Source organism: Glycine soja, chromosome 12 (genome assembly GCF_004193775.1).
Source record: "Glycine soja cultivar W05 chromosome 12, ASM419377v2, whole genome shotgun sequence".
NCBI lineage: Eukaryota > Viridiplantae > Streptophyta > Magnoliopsida > Fabales > Fabaceae > Glycine > Glycine soja.
In genome coordinates, this window is record NC_041013.1 from 11392070 (window position 1) to 11408321 (window position 16252).

The following is a 16252-nucleotide window of genomic DNA, read 5'->3' on the forward strand; positions in this document are numbered from 1 at the left end:
CACTAATTTCGCTCCTCTCGGTTGACGAGAGTCGCGGGCGACCATGAAATTTCCGCATGTAAATGACTTTGTTGTTCCCGGAGGAACAAAAGGTGCAGAAGACTGTGTCAGCCCCTGCATGCTATCAAGCGTTCTGTCTTACAGATAGCAAAAGAATGGGTGCGAATAACCATAAGGTATCTCCGCGTATCATGGGTGCAGGATGACCAAACTTGGTCTCTGCGTGCCATCGGACACGACTGTGTCTGAATGGCAAAGGGGTGCAGATAACCGTAAGGTATCTCCGCGTATCTTGGGTGCAGAATGACCAAACTTGGTCTCTGCTTGCCATCGGACACAACTGTGTCTGCCTAGCAAAGGGGTGCAGATAACCGTAAGGTATCTCCGCGTATCTTGGGTGCAGAATGACCAAACTTGGTCTCTGCTTGCCATCGGACACAACTGTGTCTGCCTAGCAAAGGGGTGCAGATAACCGTAAGGTATCTCCGCGTATCTTGGGTGCAGAATGACCAAACTTGGTCTCTGCTTGCCATCGGACACAACTGTGTCTGCCTAGCAAAGGGGTGCAGACAACCGTAAGGTATCTCCGCGTATCTTGGGTGCAGAATGACCAAACTTGGTCTCTGCTTGCCATCGGACACAACTGTGTCTGCCTAGCAAAGGGGTGCAGATAACCGTAAGGTATCTCCGCGTATCTTGGGTGCAGAATGACCAAACTTGGTCTCTGCTTGCCATCGGACACAACTGTGTCTGCCTAGCAAAGGGGTGCAGATAACCGTAAGGTATCTCCGCGTATCTTGGGTGCAGAATGACCAAACTTGGTCTCTGCTTGCCATCGGACACAACTGTGTCTGCCTAGCAAAGGGGTGCAGATAACCGTAAGGTATCTCCGCGTATCTTGGGTGCAGAATGACCAAACTTGGTCTCTGCTTGCCATCGGACACAACTGTGTCTGCCTAGCAAAGGGGTGCAGATAACCGTAAGGTATCTCCGCGTATCTTGGGTGCAGAATGACCAAACTTGATCTCTGCTTGCCATCGGACACAACTGTGTCTGCCTAGCAAAGGGGTGCAGATAACCGTAAGGTATCTCCGCGTATCTTGGGTGCAGAATGACCAAACTTGATCTCTGCTTGCCATCGGACACAACTGTGTCTGCCTAGCAAAGGGGTGCAGACAACCGTAAGGTATCTCCGCGTATCTTGGGTGCAGAATGACCAAACTTGGTCTCTGCTTGCCATCGGACACAACTGTGTCTGCCTAGCAAAGGGGTGCAGATAACCGTAAGGTGCCTCCGCGGGCTACCGGCTCTTGAGTTATGGCAACAAAAGGCGGTGTGGTCGACAAAAGCGAGGCTCTTGCTCCTACGTATCCTCCAATGAGGAACTCAGACCTACGTAGTTCTGGATAACTTGTGAGACTTGAAAAAGTCTCGGTGTTTTCTCCACTAAAATGCAAACATGCTTTAGCAAAGAGACAAATATTCCAACTGATTTAGAGCAGCATATGATTTGAGTGACAAACAATGCGCCTACCAGGGAAGGAGAGTCTGCTGATGGGATCCCCCATAACCATAAATGAGATCTTGGATGTTAGCATTTCGTTTCTAAATGACCATTTAGAGGAAACACTGGGTTCGACAAAAATAGAAGAAATCCACTCAAAGTGTATCAATCTCGCACAGGTAAGTGTTTCATCCTAATTCCGAACCATAGATATGTCATGACTTGACTTTGCAAATTATTTCCTATCAAATCAAAAATTACATGCGTGATCATGGATCAAATAGGACTTCCCTTGGGAATGGGTTCTTTTGGGGAGTTTTTCGGCTTTTATGTGTTTTTGGCTTTTGATTTTTTTTTTGTTGGCTTTTTCTTTTTCTGTTTTTGTTTAGTGCGGGGCGAAAAAGTCGCTAGCGCACGGGATTTTGGTTGGTAATCAAAGGGAGAAGACCATTTTAGGTCGTGGTTTCCTTTCCTTCCTTTTTTGTTCATTTGGTGACAATTCTGTATTGTTCAGATATTGTCCGGTCCAAAGACCTCTCTGCACATTTCTTCTGTTTTCTTTCGATCCTTGATCAGGAGCTTTCTTTCCTTCTTTTCTCTTTTTTCTTTCTCCCATTCTTTGATTGGGAATTTTCTTTCTTTTCTTTTTGCTTTCTCCCACTCTTTGATTGGGGAATTTTCCTTCTTTTCTTTTTGCTTTCTCTTTGATTGGAAATTTTCCTTCTTTTCCTTTTAGCTTTCTCTTTGATTGGAAATTTTCCTTCTTTTCCTTTTTGCTTCCGAGGGTAAGGATTATGGTGAGTCAGGATTTTGGCTCAAGGTTTGTAGAATGGCTAGACATGATACATGTCGGGGTTTGGTTTGGCTCAAGGATAAAAGGGATGCCCCACATTATTTCCATGACACAAATGCAAAAATGATGATTTGGAAACTTTATGCAAAACTGGTCATGCATGCATCTATGTGGACACTCAAGTGTCAAATTTTTATGGTCATGTGATGCTAGGGCTCAGGATTCATTTCCTCTATTTTAAATCAACCCAATGTTTCCAAAATATGTTCTTTTATCAATTTGTGCATTCATCCGAGTCCATTTTGGGCGTCTGGGAAAATCTTCACAGTATTCACCCTTCAGGTGTATACACATTTTTTTTCAAAAACTAGTTATGATCAGTGAATTTTTTTTCAAAGAAAAGTTGGAAATCATCTCTTTTCAAAAGCATGTTGGTTTTTCAGCTTGACAACTTATTTTTTTCCCTTTTTTTTCTTCCTTTTTTATCATTATCATTTGTTTATTTCTTTTTCTTGTTTGTTTTTTTTTCTTTTTTTTTTTTCATGAGGTATTTTGCTACCTAAACATGTGCATATTTTTGTGAGGTATTTTTGCTATATACATGCATATCCAAGGTATCTTGCCACCTAAACATACATATATATGTTTTGTGAGGTATTTTTTTGCTACATACACGCACATCTAAGGTATCTCTCTACCTAAACATACAAATATATATTTTGTGAAGTATTTTTTGTTTACATACACGCACATCTAAGGTATCTCTCTACCTAAACATACATATATATATTTTGTGAAGTATTTTTTTGTTTACATACATGCATATCTAAGGTATCTTTCTACCTAAACATACATATATATATATTTTGTGAGGTAGTTGTTTGCTACCTAAATTACATACATGCATATCTAAGGTATTTTTCACTACCTAAACACGCATACATATATTTTGTGAGGTATGACTACCTTTCGAGCTTGTGCTCGTTTTATTTAAATTCTTAGGATCATGAGCAACTAGGTGCGTCCTACTATAAAAAGTGATCAAATAACAAGCATAGATTCAAAAGGTACTAGGTTGCCTCCTAGTAGCGCTTCTTTAACGTCTTTAGCTGGACGCCTTATGACTTGTCGGTCACTGACCTAGTACTTTGCTTACCTTTGGCTTTGGACTTGGTCGCTTATTGGTCGGCCATGGGTCGTAAACAACGCTCTAACCTTTTGTGGATGAGCAGTGGTGAACTCTAAAGGTGGTGGCGGTGCGTCTATTGCCCGCTACCGGCCATCCTAATGCTACTGTGGTGTCTCGCCCTGCGCCTGCCTGGGGGCGCAACACTTCTAGATGAAAACTCGATTGGTAGGGGGCCTAATGACCCTGCTGGGGGCAACAGGCACTCCTTTGAACTGATAGAGACCCGTATTTAGAGCTTGACAACTCCAAGACCCTGTTGGACTTCTTCGGGTCCACTGGGTGTCTTGCAGGCGCGATCCCTGCAAACAATAGATGAAATCAGAAATCAGTTGAGCGATGTGCATACTTACCTATGATGACGTGACCTTGCCGGGGGGGGGGTACAGGCACCCTGTAGGACTGATAGAGGCCCGTAACCAGAGCTGGAAACCCCAGGGCCCTGTTGGACTTTTTCGGGTCCACTGGGTGTCTTGTGGGTGCGATCCCTGCAAACAATAGATGGTATCAGAAATCAGTTGAACTATATGCATACTTACCCATGTCGGGACGACACAGACCAACCGATACTTTTGCAGGGGGAGATTGGCATTGCGGTCGCTGGGCAGAATGTTGCTAAGTAGCAATGTCATCTATATCTGTGTAAGAGTGGTCATGTTGGTGCGCATGATCCGTACTCGTCTCTTTGCAGCGGCACGGGTGAAATCTTGCCCCGGTATGCATAGTAGCTGTGTGATAGCCTCCTTCTCTGGTTGTGCTCGCACAGTTGGCCCTCCTCCAATATCAGGGGGTGGCCCAGGAACCGTTAAAAGGAAACTACTGGTCCCTTAACCGGGAGTGCAAGTCTCGGTTAAGCATTTAAGGACAGAGGACCTCAAATTATCTTAAGGTGTGGATATGGAGCCCACTGAAAGTGAGGACGCGTAGTCCTCTAAAGGCGAGGGCGTGTCGCCTTTCGAAGGCGAGGGAGTGTAGTCCTATGATGGCAAGGACGTGCAATCCTCTAAAGGTGAGGGCATGCCCCCCCCCTTGAAAATGGGGAACATGTAGTCCTCTGATGGCGAGGACGTGTAGTCCTCTAAAGGTGAGGACGTGTAGTCCTCTGAAGGTGAGGGCGTGTAGCCCTACAAAGGTGAAGGCACATGACCCTTTGACGGTGAGGACGTGTAGTCCTCTGAAGTTGAAGGTACATGACCCTTTGAAGGCGAGGACGTGTAGTCCTCTGAAGGTGAAGGTAACTAGTACCCAAGGTGAGGGCGTGTAGCCCTCTCAAGGCGAGGACATGTAGTCCTCTAGAGGTGAGGGCGTCCAGCCCTCTGATGGTGAGGACGTGTAGTCCTCTCAAGGTGAGGGCGTGTAGCCCTCTGACGGTGAGGGTAACTAGTACCCAAGGTGAGGACGTGTAGCCCTCTCAAGGCGAGGACATGTAGTCCTCTAGAGGTGAGGGCGTGCAACCCTCTGATGGTGAGGACGTGTAGTCCTCTCAAGGTGAGGGCGTGTAGCCCTCTCAAGGCGAGGACATGTAGTCCTCTGATGGTGAGGGCGTGCAGCCCTCTGATGGTGAGGACGTGTAGTCCTCTCAAAGCGAGGACGTGTAGTCCTCTAGAGGTGAGGGTAGCTAGTACCCAAGGTGAGGGCGTGTAGCCCTCTCAAGGCGAGGACATGTAGTCCTCTGGAGGTGAGGGCATGCAGCCCTCTGATGGTGAGGACGGGTAGTCCTCTCAAGGCGAGGACGTGTAGTCCTCTCAACGGTGAGGGTAACTAGTACCCAAGGTGAGGGCGTGTAGCCCTCTCAAGGCGAGGACATGTAGTCCTCTGGAGGTGAGGGCGTGCAGCCCTCTGATGGTGAGGACGTGTAGTCCTCTCAAGGCGAGGACGTGTAGTCCTCTCAACGGTGAGGGTAACTAGTACCCAAGGTGAGGGCGTGTAGCCCTCTCAAGGCGAGGACATGTGGTCCTCTGGAGGTGAGGGCGTGCAGCCCTCTGGTGGTGAGGACGTGTAGTCCTCTCAAGTTGAGGACGTGTAGTCCTCTGACGGTGAGGGCATGCCACCCTCTGTTGGCGAGGACGTGTAGTCCTCTCAAGGTGAGGGCGTGCAGCCCTCTGTTGGCGAGGACGTGTAGTCCTCTAAAGGTGAGGGCGTGTAGCCCTACGAAGGTGAGGACATGCAGTCCTCTGATGGCGAGGACGTGTAACCCTCTGAAGGTGAGGACATGCAGTCCTCTGATGGCGAGGGCGTGTAGCCCTCTGAAGGTAAGGACATGCAGTCCTCTGAAAGTGAGGACACACAGTCCTCTTAAGGTGAGGGCGTGCAACCCTCTGTTGGCGAGGACGTGTAGTCCTCTAAAGGTGAGGGCGTGTAGCCCTACGTTGGCGAGGACGTGTAGTCCTCTCAAGGTGAGGGCGTGCAGCCCTCTGTTGGCGAGGACGTGTAGTCCTCTAAAGGTGAGGGCCTGTAGCCCTACGAAGGTGAGGACATGCAGTCCTCTGATGGCGAGGGCGTGTAACCCTCTGAAGGTGAGGACATGCAGTCCTCTGAAGACCAGGGTACTAGTACCCGAGGGTCCATCCTTATGAGAAAGCAAGAGATCGACTCATGGAGAGAGCCGGTCATCCCAAATTCAAAAGATTTGGACATTTAGATGTAGGGAATCTATGTAGTTAACATGATTTTGAGGGATGCAAATGCATGCAACCTTTGTTGTGAAATTTGGGTAAATGCGGACTTTATATGAAACAATGCAATGTAATGGAAAGTTGTACAATGTTTATGGCATTCTTTCCCTATTTTGTGATTTTGATTTTGATTTGATTTTTTTTTTTTTTTTTTTTTTTTTTGGAAAACACAGATTGACTGTCCTTTTGATAATTCATGCAACCTCATCCCATCTTTTTGCAAATCTCTCCGGGAACTCCCTCAGAGTGTATGTTCTGTTTGATTTAGTCACTTGACCATTTTGGAGTGACGGCAATGGAGCCATTTGATGTTTGATCAATCCATTGAAATCCTAGGGTTTGTCCCCCTTTTTTGTTGAAAACCTCGATGGGTGAGAACTTTTGATCGGCCCCTATGTTCACTTGAGGCTCATGAACGGTGCCCCTCATTGCCCCAGTGTAAGGCTTTGAGGTATCAATCGTTGTCTTTCGTCATGACCTTGTAGGAGGGAACCTATTGGGTGAGAACTTCTAATCTGCCCCTAGGTTCGCTTGAGGTTTTTGCATGGTGCCTTTCGTTGCCCCAGTGTAGGGCTTAGAGGTACCAAGTGTTGTCTTGTTTTCACGACCTCGTAGTGAGGAAGAATGAAAGAAGCAGTTGATTCTTGCAAAAAGAATTTTCCAAGGACGAGAAATAATTGAAGGATCTTTCAGTTGATGGATTAAGTCAAATGAATCCTATGTAGCAAAATGTTTTGATGTCTTGATGATGCTAAAGGATCAAGTGCCTCTAAGTTCTATCCAAGGAAATCAAGATATATGATCAAGTTTGATCTCTTTAGAATCTTTAGGAAGAAGTTTCCAAATTGAAACAAACAAAAGGTTTGACCAAAGAATTCTATCATTTCAAATTGAGATTTGCTCTCTGGTAATCGATTACCAGTAGTTGAAAATGTTTTAATACAAATTTTTAAAACCTGTAATCGATTACATAAGTCTTGTAATTGATTACCAGAGGGGATTTTCAGAAAATAATTTCCAAGAGACATATCTATTCAAATGTTTTATGAACGGCCATTCAAATGTTTTAAAGAGAGTTTTCATTGCCCAAACAGTTTTATCCTCTCGAAAGATCAAGAGTTTTTCTGAACTGAAATGTCTTATCCTCTCAAAAAGATTCCTTGGTCAACCACTTGCTTATTCAATAAGGAATTTTTGATTGATCTTCATTTTACAATCTACCTCTTTTACGAGAGACCTCCTCTTCTCTTCTTATTTCTGAAAAGGGATTAAGAGACCGTGGGTCTCTTGTTGTAGAGGATTCCTGAACACAAGGGAAGGGTTATCCCTGTGTGCATTGTTAATCCGAAAAGAGAGATTGATAGTTCAATTGGGGAATAGTCTTTGCATCTTAATTCAACCCCCCTTTTTCTTAAGGTAACTGAGGCCATTTGTCCAACATCCTATTCTTGATAACTCACTTCTCTCTAAAAAGACAAAATGAGGTCACATGAACGTCTATATTTTTACTTGAAAACACAGTCAATCAAATGCCTTTTTATTTTTTATTTTGAAACTTATTTGTTTTGAACTTTGCTCGTTGTTTTACGGCACCCCCACCAACGTGCAAGATGAGTAATCTCTGATTGAACGGTCTTGGAAGTCAACACTCAGGAGCGCAGGTTGCTTGAGCAAACAGACCAATGGCTTACACCCACATTCCGGTGAAAGTTGAATAAGCAAACATGCGTTTGTGAGAGGATGAGGGACAAAGATATCAACTTTATCCATTTCATTTAACATTGTAGCTGTGGTTTATGGCATAAACTTGAAAATCCTGATGAGTCATAACAACAGCTTCCAAAATTGCCCCATGTGTGGCATTTTTTGTCAATGTTAGGATTTACACGCAATTCTCCTCAAATTTCAGCCAGCCCGTATCAATTAGACTTCACACTTTATGCTTCGGGGTCATACAATGCTCAATGGAATGCCCCAGGGCTCCTCCACGATAAGCACACGTTGCATTCGAGTCGTATCCTCAGAAAAGTGGAGGTTGATGAACCTTGGCTAGGGTTATGGCTACCATTGAATTATCAAGTAGATGTGGGAGCAAGTTAGCATAGGACACTGGAATTGGGGTGAATTCTACAGGCTTTCTCGCTGCAAAATTCCTTTTTGTTGGTGTTTTTTTTTTTTTGGTTTGTGCTAAAGGTGGTCTTCGTCATTGGAAGTGCAGTAGACAGACTTTGTGGTTGATTTTGTGGATACCTGGGTGGTGGGTAAGGAGGAGGTTTGTTATTGGCTGAGTAATGACATTGTTGGGTTGGTGGGAAACTTGGCCATATAGGAATGGCAGTCACAGCATGGGTTTCTCCCTCTTTCTCACCCTCTTCATTTGCCCCAGTTTTCTCAGTCGTCCTAGTAGGATGATCAAATTTGCCTCTTTTTGGACCCACATTGATCCTTTCACTGGCGAAGACCAAATCTGCACAGCTTTGAGGGTGCGCAGCCCACCATCTTTTCATAGTGGAGTACCGATAATGGGTCTACCATCACGATTATCGTCTCCCTTTCCATTATTGGGGGTACCACCTGGGCCGCCAGATCCCTCCACCTTTTGGGCGTGTTCTTTGAATGATCCGTCCCCCTTTTTGCACATGTTCTGTAGTTGCATCATATCCGGAACCATATCAAAATTGTACTGATACTGCCTAACAAAGGCAACCATTAGGTCCTTCCAAGAATGGACTCGGGAAGGTTCCAAGTTAGTGTACCAGGTAACAGCTACCCCAGTAAGACTTTCTTGGAAGGAATGTATCAACAATTCCTCATCTTTTGCGTATTCCCCCATCTTCTGACAATACATCTTTAGATGGTTCTTGAGACAAGTAGTCCCCTTGTACTTGTCAAAGTCCAGCACCTTGAACTTGGGAATGACCATGTTTGGGTATTAGGAACAACTTTTCTAGGTTAGCAAAGGCATAATCTTCACCTCTTTCAATGGCCCTGAGCCTTTCCTCTAGATGATCCAACTTTCCCATTCCTGCCATAGTCATGAGGGTTTTTAACCGCTGTGGAATGCAAGAGGTGCAGTTGTGGGTGATACTGAGGGCCCTCCAAAGGGTTTTGTAGGGGAATACCACCAACTGCTTGCCCTTCAGTGGTATATCCGAGCCAAGGCTCGAAGTCGGCTAGCTTGTGATGGGGAATTTCATGGGTCTCTTCCACGGTTTAAGAGACATGTGCCTGATGAGGTTATTGGTTCTCAATGAGTATCGGAGTGGAGTTATTGAGATTTTCATTGAGAGTGTATGCCACATTGGGTGGTGTATAGTTGGGAGGCAAGCCATATGATGGGAAGGCGTGCTCGTTTTGAATTTGCACATCACGGGGTCATCCGTACTTCCCAAATCCTACCATATTGGACGATTCATTTGCTTGAGGCCAGATGGGAGCATCGGGTTCACCTTAGCGACAGCGCTAATAGCGGCAACTATAACCGCATTGGCTTCCATTATCTTCTTCATGCTCATCATGGCCTTTATCATTGTGGCCATTTGCTCTCTTATGGCCTCCATTTTTGGCCTTCATCTTCTCTTGCACCTTCTCTGCTTCACCCATTTCTCTAGCTCTAGCACGAGTTCGGTAAGGGCGCCGTAAAGCGTGTCCTTTTCTTTTTGATAACAATGATTAAGTTCATTTTATTTTATTTTATTTTATTTTTCAAGGAAAGAATGCAATGAGCAATGCAACCAATGAAAAGCATGGATGTATGCGAATGATGTGCAGTTGAAGTATTGCGAATTTTTACGCAAGATATGGGGTTGAATCAATTTAGATTTTCAACATGGTCCATGACATCTTTGTCAAGGTGAAACTGGAAGTAACAAGGACGTCAATAATCCTAAATATGTTTGGCAGTAGACGAAGCAGTGATGTGACTCGATTCATCTTTTGCCCCAATTTTGCAAGACGGTTACCTCCATATTTCAACTTGACTTGATGAACCTTTTTGTAAAAGCGTGAGCTTGGTTCAACCCTATAATCCAAGGAATGGCAATTCTAATCGCCAATACTTCAACAACATCTCATAGGGATGAATGACTCGGGCATACTTTAAGCTTATGCACGGAAAATGTAATTATGAAATTGAGATGCCCGAAGAAACACCATTTCCTAGTTAACCATGCATTAGGTACCATGTTCAATTATTTTGTTTTTAAGTGAAACGGGTTTATGATCCCAACATGGTTGACTTGTGTTGCCTAACACATGAAACTAAGAATGTAGTGTGAAGTTTCACGCTTCCCCCTTTTTTGTTTTTGTTTTGTAGAGGAAAACGCAAGGATGAGCAAACATGAAAACAAATGGTATGCAATTTTGCAGACCAAAAAGTTTGTTGAACGCATATGCATGATGATGCCATGACCATGCAAAATGTGAGGCTGGAATATGATAACGGACAAATGCAGGATATGTCCATTATGATGTTATGAAGAGATGCTTATGCGATGCATGATATGAATGCATTTTACGGACACGAGAGCCCGGAAAATTATCTCTTCTTACTTGCGCATTTGGGGGCGCAGTGCCCCAGGTGTACAATTAAGAAGGTGATATGGACCTTCCGGCTTCCCGTGACAAAGGACGAGACCAACATACAATGCATGCTAGAGATAAAATGTAGGAGTGATTTGATTTGCACAAGCTTTTTGGAGTAGAAACATGGGACCAACTCATTTTATTTCAAAAAAAGAAGTCGTATCCAGTCAAGGTCTGAGAGACCATACAAGTTTCCTAACGATTTCTAATTATATGGTCCCTTAAGTCTATCATATGCTGACAATAGCTGAGAAGCCCGTAGATCTCCTCGAGGGCGGAGTAGGTGTCCGCCACTGCTTTGGCCTTGGCTAGCAATCGGGGAAGTTCTTGACTCCTGTTCAAAGTAAGAGCAAATCGGTCCATCCACGTTGTTGCCTCTTGGTGCAACGAATCAATTACCCTTTCCCTTGCTTCCCTTTCTGCTGATATCTTGGCGTACTCATCCTCTAGCCTTTGCTCGTGAGTCGCCGCTAGATTTGGCTTCTCTTTGCACTCATCGATGATGGCCCACATATTCCCTTCAGTCTCGCTTTAACTGTTGGGACAAATTTCTTTTCGACCTAAGGCAAGCCTTTAGCTCGTCCTTCAAGATCATGCCTTTGACCCATGATGATTCCTTTCACCTCTTCGGAGCTTGAGCTTACTATTGCTGCCCTATAAAGCCCCTCAAAACTTTGCTGGCACGTGTTCTTCCTTTTGGGCCTTCTTGGTTTCTCGTTCCAAGGCATCAGCGGTGGCCATATTGACGTCCCTTAGTTCATCATACTCTTTTCAGACTTTGATGGCTAGGGACTTGAACTTCTCTTCGACTACTCGGGCTCTTTCAAGCTCTGCCTTTAGGGCTTGTACCTCATCACTTTCTTTCGAAGCTTTAACCTCATCGTCCCTCACAGTCTTTAGATTTGGGAGCCAATCCAATCCTTGTGTTCGGACTCTCAGCCACTTATGATAGCCGCCGATGATCCCATTACTGCTTCCCCTAAGCTCTCTGTCCTTTCTTCACGCCGCATCCCATGCCTTGCGAACTCCTTGGAGTACCCTCGCGTTGTGGTCACTAAAACCCCGTGCGATGAAAGGCGTGATGCTTTCGTCTAATGGCGCTCCTCTCATGGGGTAGCCAAGCTGTCTTATGGCGAGAACGGGATTATAGTTAATACAGCCCCCTTGTTTCCCATCAAGGGAACATTTGGACATCCTTCGCATGAAGATAGAATCTTGATTCTTCCTTCCTTCTAGCGAGGGAACCAATTAACAGACGCCCCCCCATGCTAGCCAAGAGTTGGTCCCAATTCGCCTTTCCTTTTTCGACGCCCGAGCGGTAACCTTGTAGCGGATAGATGGGCCTACCTTCTTGGAGAAAAAGGTGTGAAACCAGCCCCACATAGAGAGCTGGAGTACAGCAAACAATCCTTGCATTGCTTTCTTCACATCTTCGGTCGAAGGTGTCATATAGGTCGGCTAGCATAGCGACATCCGGACTTTCCTTGTGGTTATGATAGGCGAGAAAAACGTCGATCGCTGCCAGGTCCACCAACCCATCCACATTTGGAAAGAGGACTCCCTCGAAAATCAACAGTGTGAAAATATCCATGAATGGGGTCCACTCGTCTTTATCTGCCAAGATTCTTGCTTTTACCTCCAAATATCTTCTCGGTATTCCGACCACCCCATTTTCGACTTGCCTTTGGTGGTCTGATTCCTGCGCCGAGATTTGGACCCTTTTTAGAAATTCTGGCCAATGGGGGGTAGAACCCTGAGAAGAGGTATGGTTTCCTTCCCCCTAGAGGACATCCTAGGATCTCTTCAAATTCTTCCACCATTGGTGATAGCTGGAAGTCCCCAAAGATGAAGCACCTCAACGGCTGATCATAATACTGGGCGAGGGAGGCAATTGGTTCCATGGAGACTTCTACCCTAGCTAGGTCCCAAATGCTTACCATAGGCTTTGCGGAAGGCTTGCCGTTGAAGTTGACCCATTAATTGCCCCAACTTTCGTAAACTGGTGACCTCTAAGCTCTTGATTTTGACTTGATAAAACCTCTTTTCAAGCGAAGGCTTTTGACTTGATCCCATGTTTTACTAAAGTGAAACAAAATCTAGTGCGAATCAAAACTCCGACATCTATCATGGGTGGGATGGATGAATGCATGATGGAATGCATATGACACAGATGCAATCTAGAAAAGCGGGGGTTCGGGGAATTTGTCCCCTTCTTAGATACGACGTCTAGGGGTAACAGAATGCCCCAACGCACGTTTTTAAGAAGGCGACACGGACCCTCCGTTGGTTTGTTTACAGTAGGGATCAAGACAGAACCCATATGCAATGCCTATGCAAACGACACAATGCGGGAATGCGCACAGTATGACAATATTTACCGAACATAAGCAAAAGGGTATATGATACTCATGCATGGCAGCGTGAAAAATGGCACGCAGCGTGTTTGCTTCGAGCCCCTATTTAAGGGATCTATAAGGGAGAGAACTAACTAGGCTTTTAGCAATAATCCCCAAGGTAGTTATATCTCTCTTGATGGTTTCTAGAGGTATCATCCCCCTTGAAGAACATATTGTAGCAGTAGGGACTACTAGCAACAATAAGTTTTCAAAGAGAAAAGCTCTAGATGAGGGTTCACTATAATCAAGCAAGTCGGAGACCTAGCATGATCACAGATTCACCTCCACTCCTTATGTTCCCATGAACCCGGGTATAGGGCTCTTTTTCACTCACAGTGTGTGCAAATAGTGTTAGTGTTTGTGTGCATCAAATGAATAAATATTTACCTCATGCATACATTCTAAAACACACTAAAAGCAACAAAAAGTTTATATACACAAGAACATAATGAAAGGAAACCGACAAAGGGGTACGTCATGATAAAACATTGCACAAGATTTAAATGGCCTAACTCTCTAAAAACAGTCCCCAGTGGAGTCGCCAACTGTCGTAACCTACCCTTCGGCGGGAGGGCGACGCGAGACTCGCGGGATGCGTGTTCCTCGAAAGGAATACGCGCGGAGTCGCCACCAACGTTTATTTGAGGAAAACGTCGGAAAAACCGGAAAAGACGCGATCTACGAACTTTTTAGTGAAAGGTTCGGGAGTTGTATTTACGCACGGGGAAGGTATTAGCACCCCACACGCCCGTCCCAAGGGACGGCAGCCTTTAATCGAATGTGCAAACATGACTTTGATTTTTATGTTCCTTTTATGTTCTTGTATCCTTTATACCCTTTTTATATTTTTTTCTTTTTTGTGGTCGACAAGGGTGTTTCCCTTTGCTCCTACGTATTCCTCAATTTGGGATGAGAAAATCAGACCTACGTAGTTCTTTCGGAACAAAGTGTTTGTTTTAAGTTTGTTTTTTGTCTTTTTTGCAAAATATGTTTTTTATTTGAACAAAAGGTCATTTAAGGTGTTGGACCATTAAACGGTCTTTTGATTTTGAAAGGAGAGAAACGTTAAGGCATTGGACCATTAACGATCTCTTGTTTTTGAAAGGAGAGAAACGTTAAGGCATTTGGACCATTAACGATCTCTTGGGGTGAAAGGAGAGAAGCGTTAAGGAATTTGGACCATTAACGATCTCTTGGGGTGGTCGACAAAAGCGAGGCTTTTGCTCCTACGTATCCTCAATTGCGATGAGGAAATCAGACCTACGTAGTTCTTGCAAAAGCGGTAAAGTCACATGTTGATTTTATGCTTTTGAACGGTCCATGTTAACCGATAAAAGCAAAGAGGACCGTTTAAGGCGTTGGACCTTAAAACGGTTTTTAGTGATCTTCGGACAAAACTTGATTTGTGAGTCTATTTTAGTCTTAGTTTCACTTTGGTTATTAATCAATTCATTCAAGGAAACTTCCAAAGAAAAACGTCCGATTGATTTTTTTTAATTTATTTTATTCAAAGATATTTTGATTATTTTATTATTATTTTTCAAGATATTTTGATTATTTTATTATTATTTTACTTTTTTTTTGTTTAACCGAGGTTATAGCGTGAACGATCGGTTAGATTTCATTTTAAAAGTGATTAAATGAGATTACAACACAAATGATCGGTTGAAATTCATTTTATCATTATTAGGTGAGAAAACGGTTTAAATAAACGGTAAAAGCGCGTTAAAGACGGAAGAAAAGAAATCGAAAATGAACGAAATAAAGAGGAAAGCTTAAAAAAAACAAGAAATGAATTAAAAGTCTCGGATTCGAAAACTTACCCGTTGAAGAACGAAGAACGGATGAAGAACGATGAAGAACGGACGAAAACCTTCACGGATTTACTTACGGAAACATCTCGGAAGCGTTACGGAAGCACCTCGGCTTGGATTTTCTTCACGGAAACAATTTTTTTCACCCAAAACAGCTGAAATACATAGCCAGGGGGCTGAAGGATCCTTAGAACAGCCCCCTTCAGCCTATTTATAGGAAAAAGGGGGAGGAGGTTGCCGCCCAGCTCGCCCAGGCGACCTTAGCTCGCCCAGGCGAGCTGGGTTGCTTCCTCCAGAAGCAACCCAGCTTCAAAAAACGTTCTGGAAGGCCCAATTCAAAATTTCGAAATTGCTATTTGCACCCCCCCCAATTTTGATAAGTTCACCCCCCTCTTTCGTAATTTACGGAAAAGTTACGGAAGCCTTACGGAAGCATATAGGACTTGATTTTCTTCTTTTTTTCTCTTCCGTCTCACCCGTATTAAGTTAATTATGCTTATTTAGAGTTATGGGAATTTTACGGAAGCATTACGGGTGTCCCGGAAGCCCCGGAATCCCATTTTTCAACAAAACGGGGGGTGTGGTGGCCATCTAGCTCGCCCAGGCGAGCTCAGCTCGCCCAGGCGAGCTAGGTTACTTCAATCTTAAGCAAGAAATTGCCCAGAAACCTCTAGAAGGGCCCAGATTCGAAAATTACTGTTTGCACCCCCCATTTTACTAAATACACCCCCCTTTGGCTTTTTTTGGTGATTCTTTTTTCATAAAGTTACGGAAACTTACGAATTTCGTAACGATACTTGTTTTCTTTCCGTAATGTTACGGAACCTTGCGGATTACATAATCATCCCCTTTTTGACTTACGGAATGTTACGGAACCTCACTTAATTATGCAACGATGCTTCCTTTTGATTTCCGGTGTGTCACGGAAACTTACGGATTGTGCATCAATATTTTTTTGGTTTTTCGGCATGTCCTGGAATTTCATAAATTGCCTAATGATGGGTGCCAAGCACCTCACAAGGACCAAAGAATGGTCGCATGTCATCAAGCAAAGGTCCCCGGACGAAATTAGGGTATGACACACGTAAGGAACTATGTAGGTAGTTGGTGACAAGCACATTGACAAAAGATCAGAGAGCATAAAACTGCTCACACACAAAGCCATTTGGGTATGCTCACCTGTGCTCTCTATATTCTACCAAGAAATTGTTCAAGATGTGCTGATGAGGGAAAGCTCCACAAAATAAATAGAAGTGAATAAAAGGATGGCCTGCATTCGACGACCACGGTGATTTCTGAC